This window comes from Silene latifolia, chromosome X, assembly GCF_048544455.1.
Source record: "Silene latifolia isolate original U9 population chromosome X, ASM4854445v1, whole genome shotgun sequence".
Classification (NCBI taxonomy): Eukaryota; Viridiplantae; Streptophyta; class Magnoliopsida; order Caryophyllales; family Caryophyllaceae; genus Silene; species Silene latifolia.
In genome coordinates this window covers 236725139-236741697 of record NC_133537.1, presented here as the reverse complement: position 1 = coordinate 236741697, position 16559 = coordinate 236725139, and the positions used below count along the sequence as shown (strand labels likewise).

General features: G+C 34.7%; 1 long non-coding RNA gene and 1 pseudogene across 1 annotated transcript; both read right to left on the bottom strand.

Annotated features, from left to right (window-relative positions):
- Positions 1-1910: 1910 nt before the first annotated feature.
- LOC141619657 (pectinesterase 1-like) lies at positions 1911-8032 on the bottom strand (annotated as a pseudogene).
- Positions 8033-10081: 2049 nt separating this feature from the next.
- LOC141623849 (uncharacterized) lies at positions 10082-14375 on the bottom strand. The gene is made up of 2 exons (XR_012533673.1): positions 14038-14375; positions 10082-11189 (listed from the first exon to the last, which is right to left on the bottom strand). It is a non-coding gene; the product is annotated as an uncharacterized LOC141623849 (long non-coding RNA).
- Between the last annotated feature and the right edge of the window lie 2184 nt (positions 14376-16559).

Sequence of the window (16559 nt, the reverse complement as noted above, 5' to 3'; positions counted from 1 at the left end):
AGAAACCAGGGAGCAGGTCAGGAAACTTTCTGTTAGAAGCATGTATGCAAAATAACTTATTGCGAGCAGACGTAGGGTCACCTAAGCGAATCAGATTGCGAGGACCTGCACACAAATAGAAAGTAAGCAAGTGAGCATGTGGAAATCAACAAAACAGCAAGAAAGCTGCTTACTCGAAGTCGTGACCCAGTCTTCGAAGATATAATCATCAGGTGGCCGAATAGAGTCGTTCCTCCGATAGAATAATTATTCAAACCACTTCTCATACTTTAACTTCGACACATGCCTGAAGAGGACCTCACCATGACCACGGAAAGAAAATTGGCCTCTTCCCAATGACCGGATCTCGAACATATGCGCAAGATCACCAAGACTGATAGTGCTACTAGTATTCTGGCTAGCAGTAAGAGAATAGAGGAGAACCCTCCATACATGTGTAGCGATCTGACTCATGGAAAAGCCATTGGTTCGGAGGAACTCCTGGACCAACTTAGGAAACGGGAAACGAAGGTCGTACTTGAAGGGGTAGAGGTAAAGACAAATCCATCCCTCTCGGGATGCGTCCGCCTTCTGGCCAAAGCTAGGAATGATAATATCCACCCCATCACCGAGCCCCAACTATTATTTGATTTGGGGAATGTCAATAGTCGTCAAGGAGGCGTCAAAATTATGGGGGTGGGTGAAGAGGTCACGAGAAGGGATAAAAGGATCACGCACCGAAGTGGCCGAGGTAGAAGACGAAGGGGCATGGCGAGACTTACCCATAATAATACAAGGAAAATATTGGAAAGATGGAGGTAGTACCTGATGAAGCAGAAATAGAGCTCCAGTGAAAATGGTGAAAGTTCCGGCAAAGAAAGCGAAAGGAAAGGGAAAGTTTTTAGAGAGAATAAAGGGTTTTGAAGTTGTTGGGAATTGATTATGGTAATGTGAATAAGGGGAGAGAATTGAGGGGGCGAGAAACGAGGAGATGGGGGGAATGATGAGTATGTGGGAAGTTGAGCAAAAGACTGTGCAAGGTTTAACTGATAATTTCCCGCTCGTCAGTTCGAAGCGTGTCTTGCAAGAAATTAGGGGCAAACTATATGGGCCAAAATCTGCATATTGGGCCACATAGGGGATTGATCCAGCAAGAAGGTTAGGAGGAACGCATTGGGCCTAATAGATAGGCAGCCTTGAGGAGCCCGTAAGCATGGGGCAGCCATGTGGGCTTCTGGCAGATTGAAGAGCATGGGGCCTCAACTAGGAAGTTGTGACCCGGCGGCAGGAGAAGCCCAGCAATGATATGGTACGGTTGACTTATCGTGCAAGCAACGTAAACCCTACTAGGGTTTAGGTCTTATATATATACGGCGAAGAAAGGAAGAAAGGGCATTCATTCATACACATACAAACCCTAGACATTGTACTAGCAAGATAGTCGTGCACCATTGTATTCGTCCTCCATATTAAAAGCTAGTGCAATATTTGGAAGGGTATCGTCCCCTTCCCGCGGTCATTTCCCACATTAGGTTTTCCGCGTCACCAAAGCTCTTGTGTTAATCTTTTAATTACGTCTCTATTAACTTACGTACCAACCATACAAACATCATAAATTTCTCACATAACGCATAAGATCACTTTGACCTAATTTAACCTAATTCGGTAGAAAAATAACAAAACAAATAAGATTCATTTTTTTGGGCAAATGAATAAAATACAATGACGGTTTATATCTTTGTATAATAATATGTGTTCATATTTATTAAGTCTATAATTAACAACGCATAAAGTCTAACTATTAAAGCGCATATTGCTTCTTATAACAAGTGTCCCAAATAGTTAAAATGTAACTTGATCATATATTTTAATAACTGAACTTTCTGAATACAAACATTACTAGTTAACTATATTAATTGTCCAAAATTTATTTACACCTTTGGAGGAGGAAGCAACCATTTCGTAGCCTCAATATAGTCAAGGGTTATGAATTTTTGTGCTTCGTTGTCAGTTAGCTGTTTGGCAAATTTAGCTCTCCCTTTGACGGTTGCACCGGGTCCGGTGTTTTTATACTCTCCAAAATATACATTCCTACAACAATACATTATATAAGTATGTGGTTCGAAATATTAACAAAAATTCTAGAATAATTATTTTGGGTCTTGATACTTATGCATCATTTTCATTTAAGCTAATAGATGTTGATAACTATATAAAACATATTGTTACACTTGATAGAGTTAACAAAAGTTATCAATAAAGCCTATATGTAGAAATGGAAAAAAAAATATTAATATAAACTTAATAAGTAAGGGATAAGAATACTTACTTTTGCATTGTGGTCTCCGATTGTCTAAAAACCCCTCAGGATGGACAACATCAATAAGAGTACAGTATGAGTAAACACTACGCGCAGCTTCCATCCAGGCTCTAGCTAGGAAAGCATTATGACCTGTTCCAGTCACTTTACAATGGACAAATGAGTATCCACCCACGCCATCTGCATTTTTTCTTGCATGAGCAACAATATAGGCGAGTGGATCGCCTGGTATCACTCTTATCTCTGAATTCTGTAGTCATAGTTAAATATCAAATATTTTAGAGTTTTATATTTTTAAAATCAAAAACTAATTCTTTTTTTTAGTTCAACGAAGCGCGCTCTTAGTGGCATTACAATAGAAAGAGGGGGAATCGAATCTGAGACCTATTGTTCAGGATACCTCCGTCTTAATCACTAGGCTAAGACATATTCGGTAAACTAATTCAATACATCACCTTTACAATTGTTATTGTCGAATAACTTCCATATCGTAATAGGTTTTGATAATAAATGTATCTTAAGTATGAAAGTACAGGTATTTTTAGATATAATTGTTTTTATATGACTCTTTTGGTTTAGGTGCTTATAAAACATCTCCATAACAATACTTAAAAGGATATTGCTTGTGAATTTACTTTATTTTAATGTTAGTATAAATAAAAGATCTCTAAAATGATAGATATTATGATACCAGATATATTGATCTAGCTTCACCAAAAATAAAATCAACAGTTCCTTCAATGTAGCAATCTTTGAAAAAATGGTCGCCTTTGTCATCACATATGGTATCTTGAAACCCTTTGAACTTGCAATTATAAAATGCTGCTCAATCACCCGTAATCCTTAATGCAACAGCTTATGCACCAACCCTCTTGCCATCAGGTCTTGGAGCAGAATTCTTGACATGTAACATAGTTAAAAAATAATACATGCATGATGTTAAAGAGCTATTCATTATGTACTTTAGATAATTGTATGTTTTTCCAGACTTGTACTATACATATGTAAATACTTGGATACACCTCATACAATTTTTCTGTGTTGTTTATATCGTGAAATAATTGTATGTAACTTACACTATAATCATAAATAGTTTTATATTCAAAAAAAATAATTAATTTTGTAAATAAATTCAAATTTTAATTTTTTAGAAGAAGCGTAACAATCACCTCATACAATTTTTCTTTGTTGTTTATATCGTGAAACTAACTTAAATAATTTACTTGCCTTTTAAATTTTGTGATTCATTATCCAAAATTTGTAAATAATGATGATGCCAATTGACTAAACATAAACAAATAATTTTAATATTTATTTTATTTTACTTGACACTTGGCAAAAAAATGTGAGAAAAAAGTTTAAAAGCTCTAAGAAATTTGGTGAAAAAAAGTAGCATTTATTATGCATGGTCAATAAATGATCAATTCTTTTTTCTCGTTTTGATCATCAATATTTATTCGGTTTGGTGAATACTAACTATTAAAATAAAAACGTAAAATAACATAATATGTATGTTACATACCGCAATGACAAGGTTCACACCAACGAAATACTTAGACTCCACAATTAAGGTTGCACTATCCACGGTCCCATATTGGGCTGCTGTACCAGCGTAGGATATAATTGGCATGTTTTTTGGATCAGTACCATAGAAAGTGATATATGGCTTGAATCTCTCAATTTTGATTTTTTTCTTATATTCTCCAGGACCAATAGATATAATCACACGATTATTATTTCTTATATCGATACTTTTCACGGCATCTGTAATTGTTATAAATTTTCCACTACCATCTTTTCTCACTTTGATAATTTCAACCGCATTTTCAGCTTACACTAAACTAGGTTCTAAAGTACCTTTCCGTAAACTGTAAGAACAAAAATTGATATTAATCAAGCCATGAAACAAGTATATAAAAATACCTACATGCACCAATTTAATATAATTCATTAATCAAAAAATTTAAATTGTATTTTTTAATAAGCTAATTTTTCTTCTAATGTATATAATTACAAATGACAAGAATGACTAAAATTATGAGAAAATTATAATACTTGTAAAATTAATAAAAGTAATGATGGTAATGGTGCCAATGGTAGTAAGATAAGACTACAATCAGTAAATCACTACAAATCTTCAATCACCATTTAGTACATACAAGAACATTAAGTACAAGCTAATGACTAATAATCCATAACATATAACTTTTTTAAGCACATTTTCAAACTATTACCATTTATAACTATGTTCTAAAATTTAGGGAGCATTTGGTTTGAATTAGAAAAAAAGAAAGAGAATAAGAGAAAGGAAAGGTAAGGAAAATGACTCCGTTTGAAATAGTCACTTGTTTGGTGATAACATGTAAAAGGAATCAGAAAAATAGAACCCAAATTTAAGCCACCAAAAAACATACCAACAACTCCTCCACTGCCATCCCTAACCACCAGCTCGGTCAAACCCTCACCGGCGCTCCACTTCACTCACGACAACCTCCAATGCCGCCTATACACACATCAGTATCTACTACACTCAACACTACAACAACAACTAGAAACCCTTTGTCCACCATCGAAACACCCTTCCCACCCACGTAAACACCAATCCAAGTGTTTTTGTAGGTGGGGAAGGGGGATTTGGTGGTGGACAAGAGGTTTCTAGTTGTTGTGGTGGTTTTGAAATTGGGTATGTGTTGGGTTGTGCAACGTTAGAGCGAGGCAGTCTGCCGGATAGGGGCAAGTTCGGCGCCATGTCATTGATCGTAATGCTGAGGGGGGGGGGGGGGTAGTTTGTATCAATGGTGGTGGTTGATGGTTGATGTTGAAGTTGAAGTTGATGCGGTAGTAATTAGTTGTAGGTAGTAGGGAAAGGGCATGAGAAACCCTTTGGGGGGAGTGGGGAATCAATTTAGAAGGATTGGGGATAATCGTTTTCTGGATTTTACGTAAAGGGTAAGGGAATTTTTTTTTCTAGCAAAAACAATAAAGGGAACGAGAGAGTTTTATTCCCATTCCTGAAAAACCCAAACCAAATGTCCCCATTTATATTTTTCTAGTATTCGATGATAAGATAAAAGCTTTTGTTTTGACAAGAAAAAAAAACGTACACATGTTTATTTGAATATTAATCATAACCCTTTTCTTACTCTTATTCAAAGGCAGTTCTGGAGAATAATAACTAAATTTTATGATTAACATTTAGTGAAAATTAAAAAAAAATTCTAAAACTATTATGGGTGAATTATATCTTGCTAATATTAAGAAGATGAAGGAGTTTTGAATAAAAATATTAATATAAGATGTATACATGTTTCGAAAAATTAAATAAAAAATGTATAGGTAATCAATTAGCTTTAATAGTTGCAATGATGACACAAAGAAGCAAGAGGAGAAAAATGTAGAGTAGAAAAAGAAATGCGTGCATGTATTGTGAGCTAAAATTATGGATATTTTTTATATTCCTTATAAAATATTATGCGTATTCACAAAAATATGTCTACATAATGATAAGTAATGTTAATTCTAGACTATGATTTTTTGAAAAATAATAGTTAAATACTCTTTTATTGTGGCATAGTTAAAATGAAATGGATAATTTTTTTTCGTACCTAAGAGGTTTAATAACGCCTTGAAACCAACTTTCAATCTCGCCATCAGTTGTTATGAAAGTTGTTGCACTAGAGGTAAAAGCAAAATTAACTAAAAACATTACTGTTGTTATCGTAACTTTTTTTTCTTGATTTTTCTTTCTTGAATTGGCAAGCCCTTATTATTATTATTATTATTATTATTATTATTATTATTATTATTATTATTATTATTATTGTTATTATTATTATTATTGTTATTATTATTATTATTGTTATTATTATTATTATTGTTATTATTATTATTATTATTATTATTATTATTATTATTATTATTATTATTATTATTATTATTATTATTATTACTTTTTATTTCTTAAAGTTATGATAACATGAATGTAATTATATATATTGTAATAGCAAAGATAACTCCATAAATATATGAGGTAAATAAGATATCTATCTTCGAACCAATAGTTATTAATTTAAGGTTAATGTTACAAAATTCATAGCTAAAAATATCTTTAAATATAAGCAAATGATAATTGTCCAGGCAATTCAACACTTTTTTCCCCTTTATTACGATTAACAACTTCTTTAATTTTAGCTATAAGCTAATAATAGATCTAGTAATCTATTAACGTTCGGAATAAGAAAAAAACTTAATACTATTTTCACACGCGCACGCGCGCGTGCCCACACACACACACATCATTGAAAACATTTATCGACCTTTTTTTATCTCACGAAGAGAAAAAAAAACCAATGATTACTATCATTAAATGTTAATTGAAACGAATCTTTAATTATTCCCCCTTGATAGATGAGAAGCGTGGAGAACGTTTACTAAACTATTTTCTTTTATAATTTACATATCTTTACTTATTAAATTTTAAAATATATTTTGAATATTAGTTTCACAGATTTATAAAGATCATTCCAAATTAATTAGTTCTAATACCTATGCCATCGTGATTCTTCTTATGTAAAAGACTTAAAATTATTTGTTCTTCCATCAAAATCTAACATTAAAGGACGGTTGGTTAGCTAAACCCAGTTGCAATTATGGAAAATAGGCAATAAATTAATGTCTTTTTTTTCCCCAAAAGATTATCATTTCATTTCAAAATTGAAAGAAATTACAATTTGCAAAGAACTAACCACTAAGAAATACAACCCAAGTCCTTACACAACCACTATTGACAAAGACAACTTGCTATATGAGCATGGTTCGTAGTATACATTAGCATCCGAACAGAAACAAGGAACTTAATCTTCCGGACAATGGCAGCAGCATCAGCTGCTTTGTGACTGAAAATTCGAGCATTCCTTTCTAACCAAATCTGGTGAACCGTAGCAGCCAAGGAGCATTGGAACCAGGCTACTCTCCAATGTCTTGTCCCACCTAAAGTTTTACAACCAACCAGCTCATCCTCTAAGCTGAAACCATCTCGAATAATGCTCATCCAAGTCAGAACAGCCTTCCAGCTCTCTTTAGACAAAGAACAGGAGAAAAAGAGCTGAGAGTGTGTCTCAACATTCTGCTCACATAATCAACATCAATTAGCCATATGGAAACCTCTTGCTTGCAGGTTATCCACAGTGGCTAACTGATGCTGGACTGCCATAGAAGTGATAATCCTGTGACTTGGGATAATTTTAGAGTGAGTGAGGCCATTTACCCAGGGACATGTTAAGGCAGCATTGCTGAGAAAGCCATAAACACTTATTAGCTGAATTTTGCTTCCAGCAACCCAAGTAGATAACAAAGAGGATACTTGCTGAACCCCTCCTATTTGAGCATTAAGAAGGTCCCTGACAATGAGAATACCTTTAACACTCGAAGTGTAATAACCCGGATTATAAAACAAAGGAAAAACGTAATATAAAGTAAATAGTAGAGTATAATACTGATAAAAAGGTCAAGGTGGCGGAAACACCTGACCAATCTGGTTCGCTACTAAATCCAAAACTAAATTATTACATTATTCAAAGGTTCTCAAAACATGAAAACAAACTCCTAATTTATTATTCATGTCACCGCACAGTACTTCCCCAGCAATATATCATCCAAAACAGCAATCATCTGAACAATCTGAAATTGGGGGACGGCAATTAGTCGGGTGTAACTAGATGCTCTCCCAGTCATGTTTACAACAATTGAATATAACTAACAATCATTAACAATTGAAATGCAAAACCAGTAAACATGTGAGACCATCTATACTCATGATAAACCCGACAATAACTTGTCACTAAACGATAACATACTAAGACAATCTTATGATATGATGACAACTTCAAAGAAACATGTGGCGACACGTGACAACGTAAACCATATTATGACCACATGTGAACCATAGAACCAACATAACCACAATACTTATGACCAAACCAGACCACCAAGCACAATGTATAGAATGAACGTCGTTAGAGCGATTAACGAACTGCCTCTAACTAATCGAGTGATTAATGAACTGCCTCCATCCAAAGGTATGGGTCGATTAACGAAATGCACCCACAGTGGACCGATTAACGAACTGCATCCACACTATGTATAGCGTATAACCACTGCTTATACGCCTAAGACCTGGCCATACCTCTTGGTGCAATAACTGTACACCGAATGACACTCGAGGAACAGAGCGATTAACGAACTGCCTCTGCTTACACCCCCCCCGACCATAGACCATAACAATCCTCCCCGACGGGTAGCGTTTGTTTATTCCGATAGTATATAACTGATACTATCGTCATCTACACACCAGCCAACCAACAAATGCACAGTAAAACTGACAGTACCAAAAATGCATGAACGACATCATGACACAACTCATATAACAGTGCAACTGACTGTACAACTTATCATGTGCATAGAGTAACCAACAACTCATGCAAACACATTGTTATACCACAATTGATTACAAGTTTACATACGAAACACGCACTAATGATCAATGTTATAGTAACCTTAACCATAACATGAACTGTAAACGTGAGGTTATACTAGCCTCAACTATAACTTCAATAAATATCTTTGAAGTTATAGTAACCTCAACCATAACCTTGACACGAAACTCAAAGTTATACTAGCATCAACCATAACCTTAAGCCATAATTCCAGGGTAACGCTAGTCTCAGCTATAACCTTAACTCGTAGTCTAAAGTTATAGTAGCTCCAGCTATAACCTGGATTCATATTTCCAAGGTTATACCTCAAACAGCCATAACTAGAATAACGACCCAAAGTTGTACTAACTTCAGCTATAACACTCGAATCATCATCAAGTTTATACTAGCTTTAGCTATAACTTTGGAGAGAACTCTTGGTTGTCTATCATGCCGCCTCTATGGTTTCATTCGTAAACCTCAATTACGCTCATAACACCCATAATTAATGCATAAGCAACATATGATATATAATTAATGCATTAAAACATATACAAACATGCGAAAACACAATTAATCATGATAATAAACAATCTAACATGTACCAATCATACAAATCAATCATTAAATCACATTAATTACATCAATTGGCATAAACACAATTAAAAGAGAAACACCTAGTTACTTTTTTGCAAATAATGAAAACCTCCATAAAGAAAACGACCAACAAAATCTTGTCTCCAACACATGTCAACATCCCGAAAATCGACACTAAAGAAAGGCACAAATCGAAACCCTTTAAAACGCCATGAAAGCCCTTCTTCTTCTTTACCCATTAAAATAAGAGACCCAAAACATAGGTGTAAAGGTCCATACGAATAATCTCCATAAAATTATTTGGAGATAAATATGATGTAGAGGTAAGAGCAAGGATTGTGAAAATATATTTTGTGTATTAGTTTGGAGGAAGGAAAGATATTCAACAATGGAGTCAAATGGATAAAAGAGAACAAAAAAGAGAGACAGGGGAAGCGGCGTGCGGCACTCTTCACGTGAAAACAAGGGAGAGCAACGTTGGTTGCTTAGGGTTTTGTTTATATAAGGGTAACTAATGTGCTTTGGGTCCATTAGCTCATACTATGGATTATCTAATTACAAAACCAAATGGATATTATCAAAACACTAGGAGAGCTTAAATAAGAAAAGTAATTATTAAATTAAAATAGTAAAATCGTGCACGGACATTTTAACCCATTTAAAAGTAGGTCAAAACGAGAAATAGTAAAATAGAAAACGAAAGCGATAAATATAAATATAAATATAAATATTTCCAAAATACATTATTACAGTTCAAAATAATTAATTTAATAATACACTTTCCAAATATAAAAATATTATAAAATACGGGGTGTTACACGAAGCATAATGGTCCTTAGCTGAGATGGACCAAATATCCTTGTCTTTACAAATATATGTTTTAACCCATTTGGCCCACAGGTTAGTATCAGCAGAAGTGAGGACCCAAAGCCATTTCACAAGAAGAGAGTGGTTCCAAATTTCAATGTTCTTGATGTTAAATCCTCCTGAATCCCAAGGGGAGCAGATATGCTGCCACTTCTTAAACACAATTTTCCTCTTACTAGCAGGGATGCCCCAAAAGAAAACTTTACAAAGTTTGTTAAGCTTCATAATGATGTCATAAGGGAAAAGAATGCTTGATCCCCAGTAGCGCTCTAAACCAAAAACCACAGAATTGATCAACTGAGCCCTGCTAGCATATGATAAGAGCTTAGAAGACCAATGTTGGACTGCATTTTGAACCTTGGTGAGAAGACTATGGAACATATCTATTGTAATTCTGGAGGAATTCAAAGGAACCCCCGAATATCTAAAGGGGAAAGTCCCTGTAGAAAATCGAGTCTCAGAAAAAAATCTGTTGAGTTACTTCATAGGAAACACCACCAAAATAAATGTTTGTCTTATAAGCATTAGCATTCAAACCAGAGATATTAGCAAAGCCTAGTAAAGCAGCATGAACGGCTTTCATAGATGGTACATCACCTCTAATGTAAATCATAAGGTCATCTGCAAATACTAGATGAGTTAGGTTCAACTTACTCCACTTGGGGTGGTAGGAAACTAGATTATGTGAGCAGAGTACCCTAAGATACTGTAACACCCCAACTATCCGGCCAAGATAATTGGAGCGTTACCATCTCGGTTTCCCGAAATAGGGTTTCAAAATTTTAATTAAAGGACATTTTATTAATGTAATGTTTAATGAATTACATAAACGTAAACAAATGAATAAAAGTACAACTCATGACAACTATACTCTTCTAATCAACTAGACTCGTCTCGTGACTCATCAACCTCGTCCCGTCTCCCGCGTACTATCCAAACAACCTGCAATTAACCTGCTCCCCATATGACCAAAGGATATCATATGGATCGACACAGGCCACCCCAAAAGAGATAGGTGACAATTACACAGACACAACAAACGTCAGTTTCATTAAATAATTAAAGTGTGACTCGACTCGAATGTGTGAACATACAACATGACTATGATTTGAATGAACCACCATCAACAACCTCCACCACGGAACTGGGATACGCACACACATACCGACCACCACACTGGTACTGGGACACGCACAGACATACCAACAACCACACTGGTACCGAGACACGCCCAGACAAACCAACAATCACAATCAGGTACCGGGACACGCCCAGACGTACCGGGTCCGGAAGCCAACTGGATGCCCTGCCAGACGTCGTGTCTCAACCACACGAGTCCCTCTATAACTCAAGCCATTAATGTGCACATCCCTCTTGGAGTGGGAAGCTCCTAGAGGCGACTTAAGCGCAAGACGGTCTCCCAACCCTCTTACGTCTCTAAAACAACATAAATCGTCCAACATATACAATCACAACCTTCATAATACGAAATGTGTGACAGACCATATACACCATGACATGCCAAACATGCCATGGATACCATTTCCTCAAATCCCGACTCTTCGAGTCATCATGTGTAACACCCCTGATTTTCGGCTAATTTAAAACTAACTTTTACATATAAAACGCGCCGAAATACAGAATTATTATAATTAATATACAAAGTCTCTTTTTACAAACTTCTTTTTATACAAAATGAAATAAAATTTGTAGAAGGTCTTTAACTAAAAGCTCAACTTTAAAATATTTTGAACCATAGCGGAAGTCACCTGAAAATAAACCATCTGACGGTAGCCCAAAAGGAACAAATACGTCAGCTCCAATAAGACTCACTACCTTAATATTAGCAGCCGCTAGAAATTTAAATATTAGAACAAAAGAAAAGGAGATTCTTTAATTTAGAATTTCAAATAAAAGAACAAATGAAGTAATTTTGTTTCTACTAAATGGGTTCGTCAAAAAACAAATCAAGTGCTAGCAAGTAAGAATTTTACTTCCTCGAGACTAAGAGTTTAAAATGTCTATAGACAGACTTTATGTGCACACCTCTATGTCAAGTCGACTAATAAACGCATTCTTTTGTATGCCCGGCTCGCCACTACGGGTTATGAGCCAATCTATAATCTTCACTAGGCATTTTGTATGCCTGGCTCGCCACTGCGGGTTATGAGCCAATCTATAATCTTCCCTAGGCATTTTTGTATGCCTGGCTCGCCACTGCGGGTTATGAGCCAATCTATAATCTTCACTAGGCATGGCTCGCCACTGCGGGTTGTGAGCCAATCTATAATCTTCACTAGGCATTTAAAAAAATGCCTGGCACAGCCACTGCGGATTGAGCCAATCTATAATCTTCTAGTTATGACTTAAATTTAGCGGATATGCTAAATAAATTATAAATTCCGAAATAAAGCCGAATTGTCATCACAAAGAAAGTAGTATAATTACTTCCAAAATAATATAACTCGAGTACTTACTACGTGTAAATAAAAATAAACACAAGTATAATTAAAAAGAAACGCTTTCAAATTAATCTCATAAGACTAATTTCATACAATTTATTCCCTTACAAACACCCAAACTAGAGCCCCTGACAAACCAAAAGTCCAAGTAAATGACGGCCAAAATTACAAAACCACTAAATCCCATATAAGCCAAACTTTCTCAGTGAACTAGCACACCCACTAATTGATTTACCTAACCCACAAAAACAAACTTGAACTATTATTACTGTTACTTGCGAATCCGCTTTCATGATCAAGCGGACAATTCACCTCGTCACCAACTAATATTATTTGAATCTATACTTAAAAACTAAGCAAAATACACCAACTACTCTTTATATATGACAAAACCAAGCTTCAAGCTACTGACTTTTCACCTGGAATCATCCTCGCACCAATGTCGGTATGACGACAACAAGCAGTTCAAAACCATCATCAACATAATTCCGTTCAACAATTAACTACTAGTATAAAACAAGGCTTATAAGACGCACATGGCCTCGACAACCTTTTGCCATAAAGACAACAAAATAGAGCTCTACAGATGCCACTTGCCAGCCAGTAATACGGACACTTTAAGTCCTACATAACTCCGTATAACGGCCCATAGTACACCCATATATCTAGCACCCTAGTAAGCCACCCACAAAACTCCTTCAACTACAGATAAAAGGACTCAAAACCAAGAGTGAATTCTAATTTGATTTTAAGACCTGACAGTTGACACTACTATGAAACAAAGTCAATCCATGGTACTTGAATTAATTTCTACTGAGTATTTACATAATGAATATGGATATTAATGCAAGCTAACTATTAAATCGGAGACCAATTACAAAAATGCGATTTTAAATGGCCATATAACCAAATCTCTCATCCAAACTCATTATCTTTAACTTTGAGGCATTCTGGTTAACAAAATCCCAATTATATGATACAATATACATTTGGATGATCAACTCCTACTGTGGTTTCATATAATTGTCCACCATCAAACACAAGTTGTACTGCATCGTTAAAGACTACCAGGTACAATCAATCAAATAAATCATTGTCAACAACAAAACATTGATTTCGATTCCAGAATCAATCTGGATTTGTTCCGTTAATATTGCTCTACTATAATTAAACTATGATCCATCATCTCACAATCCAACCAAGAAACATAAAATTGTTATTCATAAATCATAATACGGTGAAACAATCATTTAAACTATAATCATTACTACTACAAACACTTTTGTTATCAAATCTACACAAAATAACATATACACACATCGGAGTATAATCGTGTTACCTTCTCCGCCTACAAAATTAGTCCAAAATAACTGCGACCCGCGACCATGATTTAAAGCAAGAGGAAAAAAAACCTTGATGGATTGCAGGATAGGTGGAGTAAAGACTCCAATATAACGGATGGATCAATAAGATGAACAATCAAAATTATTGTAATGATTAAAATAAGACTACTAACTTGAATTGGATTTTCCTAAAAAAAATGGTGGGGATAAGAACAAGAAGGAAAGCTTGGTGTTTATTCAAATTCCAATGTAATAAGTATCACCGTATTTAGCAAAGTAAAAGTGACCGACTAAAAAAAAACGGATGATGCACATTTGCTCTTATTATTCTTATTACTAGTATTGGTGCCCGGCTTCGCCCGGGCTACCTTTACTTACCATTAATTTTTTTATTCATTAAATAAAATTAATTAAAGTTGCATAACCTATAAATTTATCATTAATATATTTTCTATGACATATGACTTATCCTAAAGTTACAATGAAATAAATTTTGAGACAAATTCACTACTCCCGCTATTAATATTTTACTCTTATTAATGAAACAATAGTAATAATATTTCATTATTTGCCCGTAATCATTGTTACTTTCACTAATCTCGCCGTAATTATTGTTACTGTCACTACTGCAACATTAATATTTATAGTTTCACTACTCTCGTCTAATTATTGTTACTTTCACTATTGTCGCATTAATATTGATTATTTCACTACTCCCGTTGTTATTTCTTTCACTTTCACTAATCTCGCTGATAACATTGTTACTACTTTTACTATTCAAATGAGTGATTACTATCATATAACTATATCTTTTCACCAAAAAAAATTATATAACTATATCCAATGTTACTACAATTCTTTTCTTTATTGACGAAATTACTTTTACTACTTAGACATGCAATTTTAAGAAGATTATATATTTATTTATATAAACATATTACATATGTGCATTAAATAAAAATCGAAAGAATTATGCTATATTATATATTATGGAATCTAACTTGAAATATTTAAAACCTACTTATTATATTTTTGTATGTTAAATAATTAACATCTCCATACATCTAATAAATTATAAAGTTTAATAAAATTGCATAGATTTTAAATTTAATATATAATTTTATGATGATAATAATTAATACCATAAGTGTGCATGTTTGTCCTAATTAATTATTTTATTTTAAGAAAATTGACCATCCTCTAGTCTTCTATAAATATTTAGGAAAATTATCAATCATCTTAATTAATTATTTTATTTTAAGGAAATTGACCATCTTAATTAATTATTTTATTTTAAGGAAATTGAACATGTTTTATTCTCTTACAAATGTTTAGGAAAATTACCAAACTTCTATATAATTTAATTTTAACCCAAATTATATAATATTTGCATTGAAATCCCCTAATCAGGTCCATCACACGGTGCTAGTGATTTAAAACTATATAGTATAATTAATTTGTATAACTTTCTTTAATTACATGAAAGTCCCTTGGTTTCTGGAATTAATATATAGTATTGATTAGATTAGATTTTCTTTTATTTAAATTAAAATATTAAAAAGAATATTTAAAATATTTGGGGTATTACATCATGACTAACAACATGCAATACGACTCATCAATGCAATTAAATGACCAAAAGACTCATTTAATAAATAAATACGACAATGAAATTGAGTAGAATAAACCTACCTCACAGCAAATCCGCATAAGCAATCCGTCACACAAGCCAGGCCCTTCTCGTAAAATCGTCTCACAAAACCCATTTCCTAAAATACGATAATAATACAAATACGTATAAATATACCAATCTAATACGTATATAAATACGTATAAATATACTATTCTATTTATACAAATACGACTAATTAAACTCGTCTTATACACTACCCAAAACCCTACTCAAACTCAACCACCACTCACCACCTACTGCTGCCACCATGGCCCCCACCACCAGCCACAGTGGGCCACGGCTGACAGCCACCACAACCACAACAATAACAACAAACGGCAACAACAACGACAACCCGCAGCAACACAACACCACGCATAACCTCCCCCTTTGCCACCACCAGCTACCACGGCCGACACTAGCCACCACCGTGGTCTCCCCCTGACCACGGTGGACCCAACCACCATCTCACACCACGGCATCCACCCCAATAAGAGCCGACACAACAACAACAACATACAACAACAATAAACCCGACATCCCTCATTTTTTCCACCGAAACTGCCACCTCCGGCCACCCTCACGACCACCCACAACCACCACTCTACTCCCCTCTCTTCCCTCAACCTAGATCTGCCTAGAACAAGACCCAAACCGACCCAAAACCCTCTAAAAAACTCAGCCCTAACCCGCGACACAAAACCCCCAAAACCCCCTTTTTTTCTACTCAGTCAAACCCCATATGGGTGGTCAACGGCAGCCCTTATGGTGGTCAAAGGCGGGTCAGAGGTGGGTCAAGGTCGGGACGTGTCAAAGGTATAAAAATAATAACATAAAGGCTAGTAT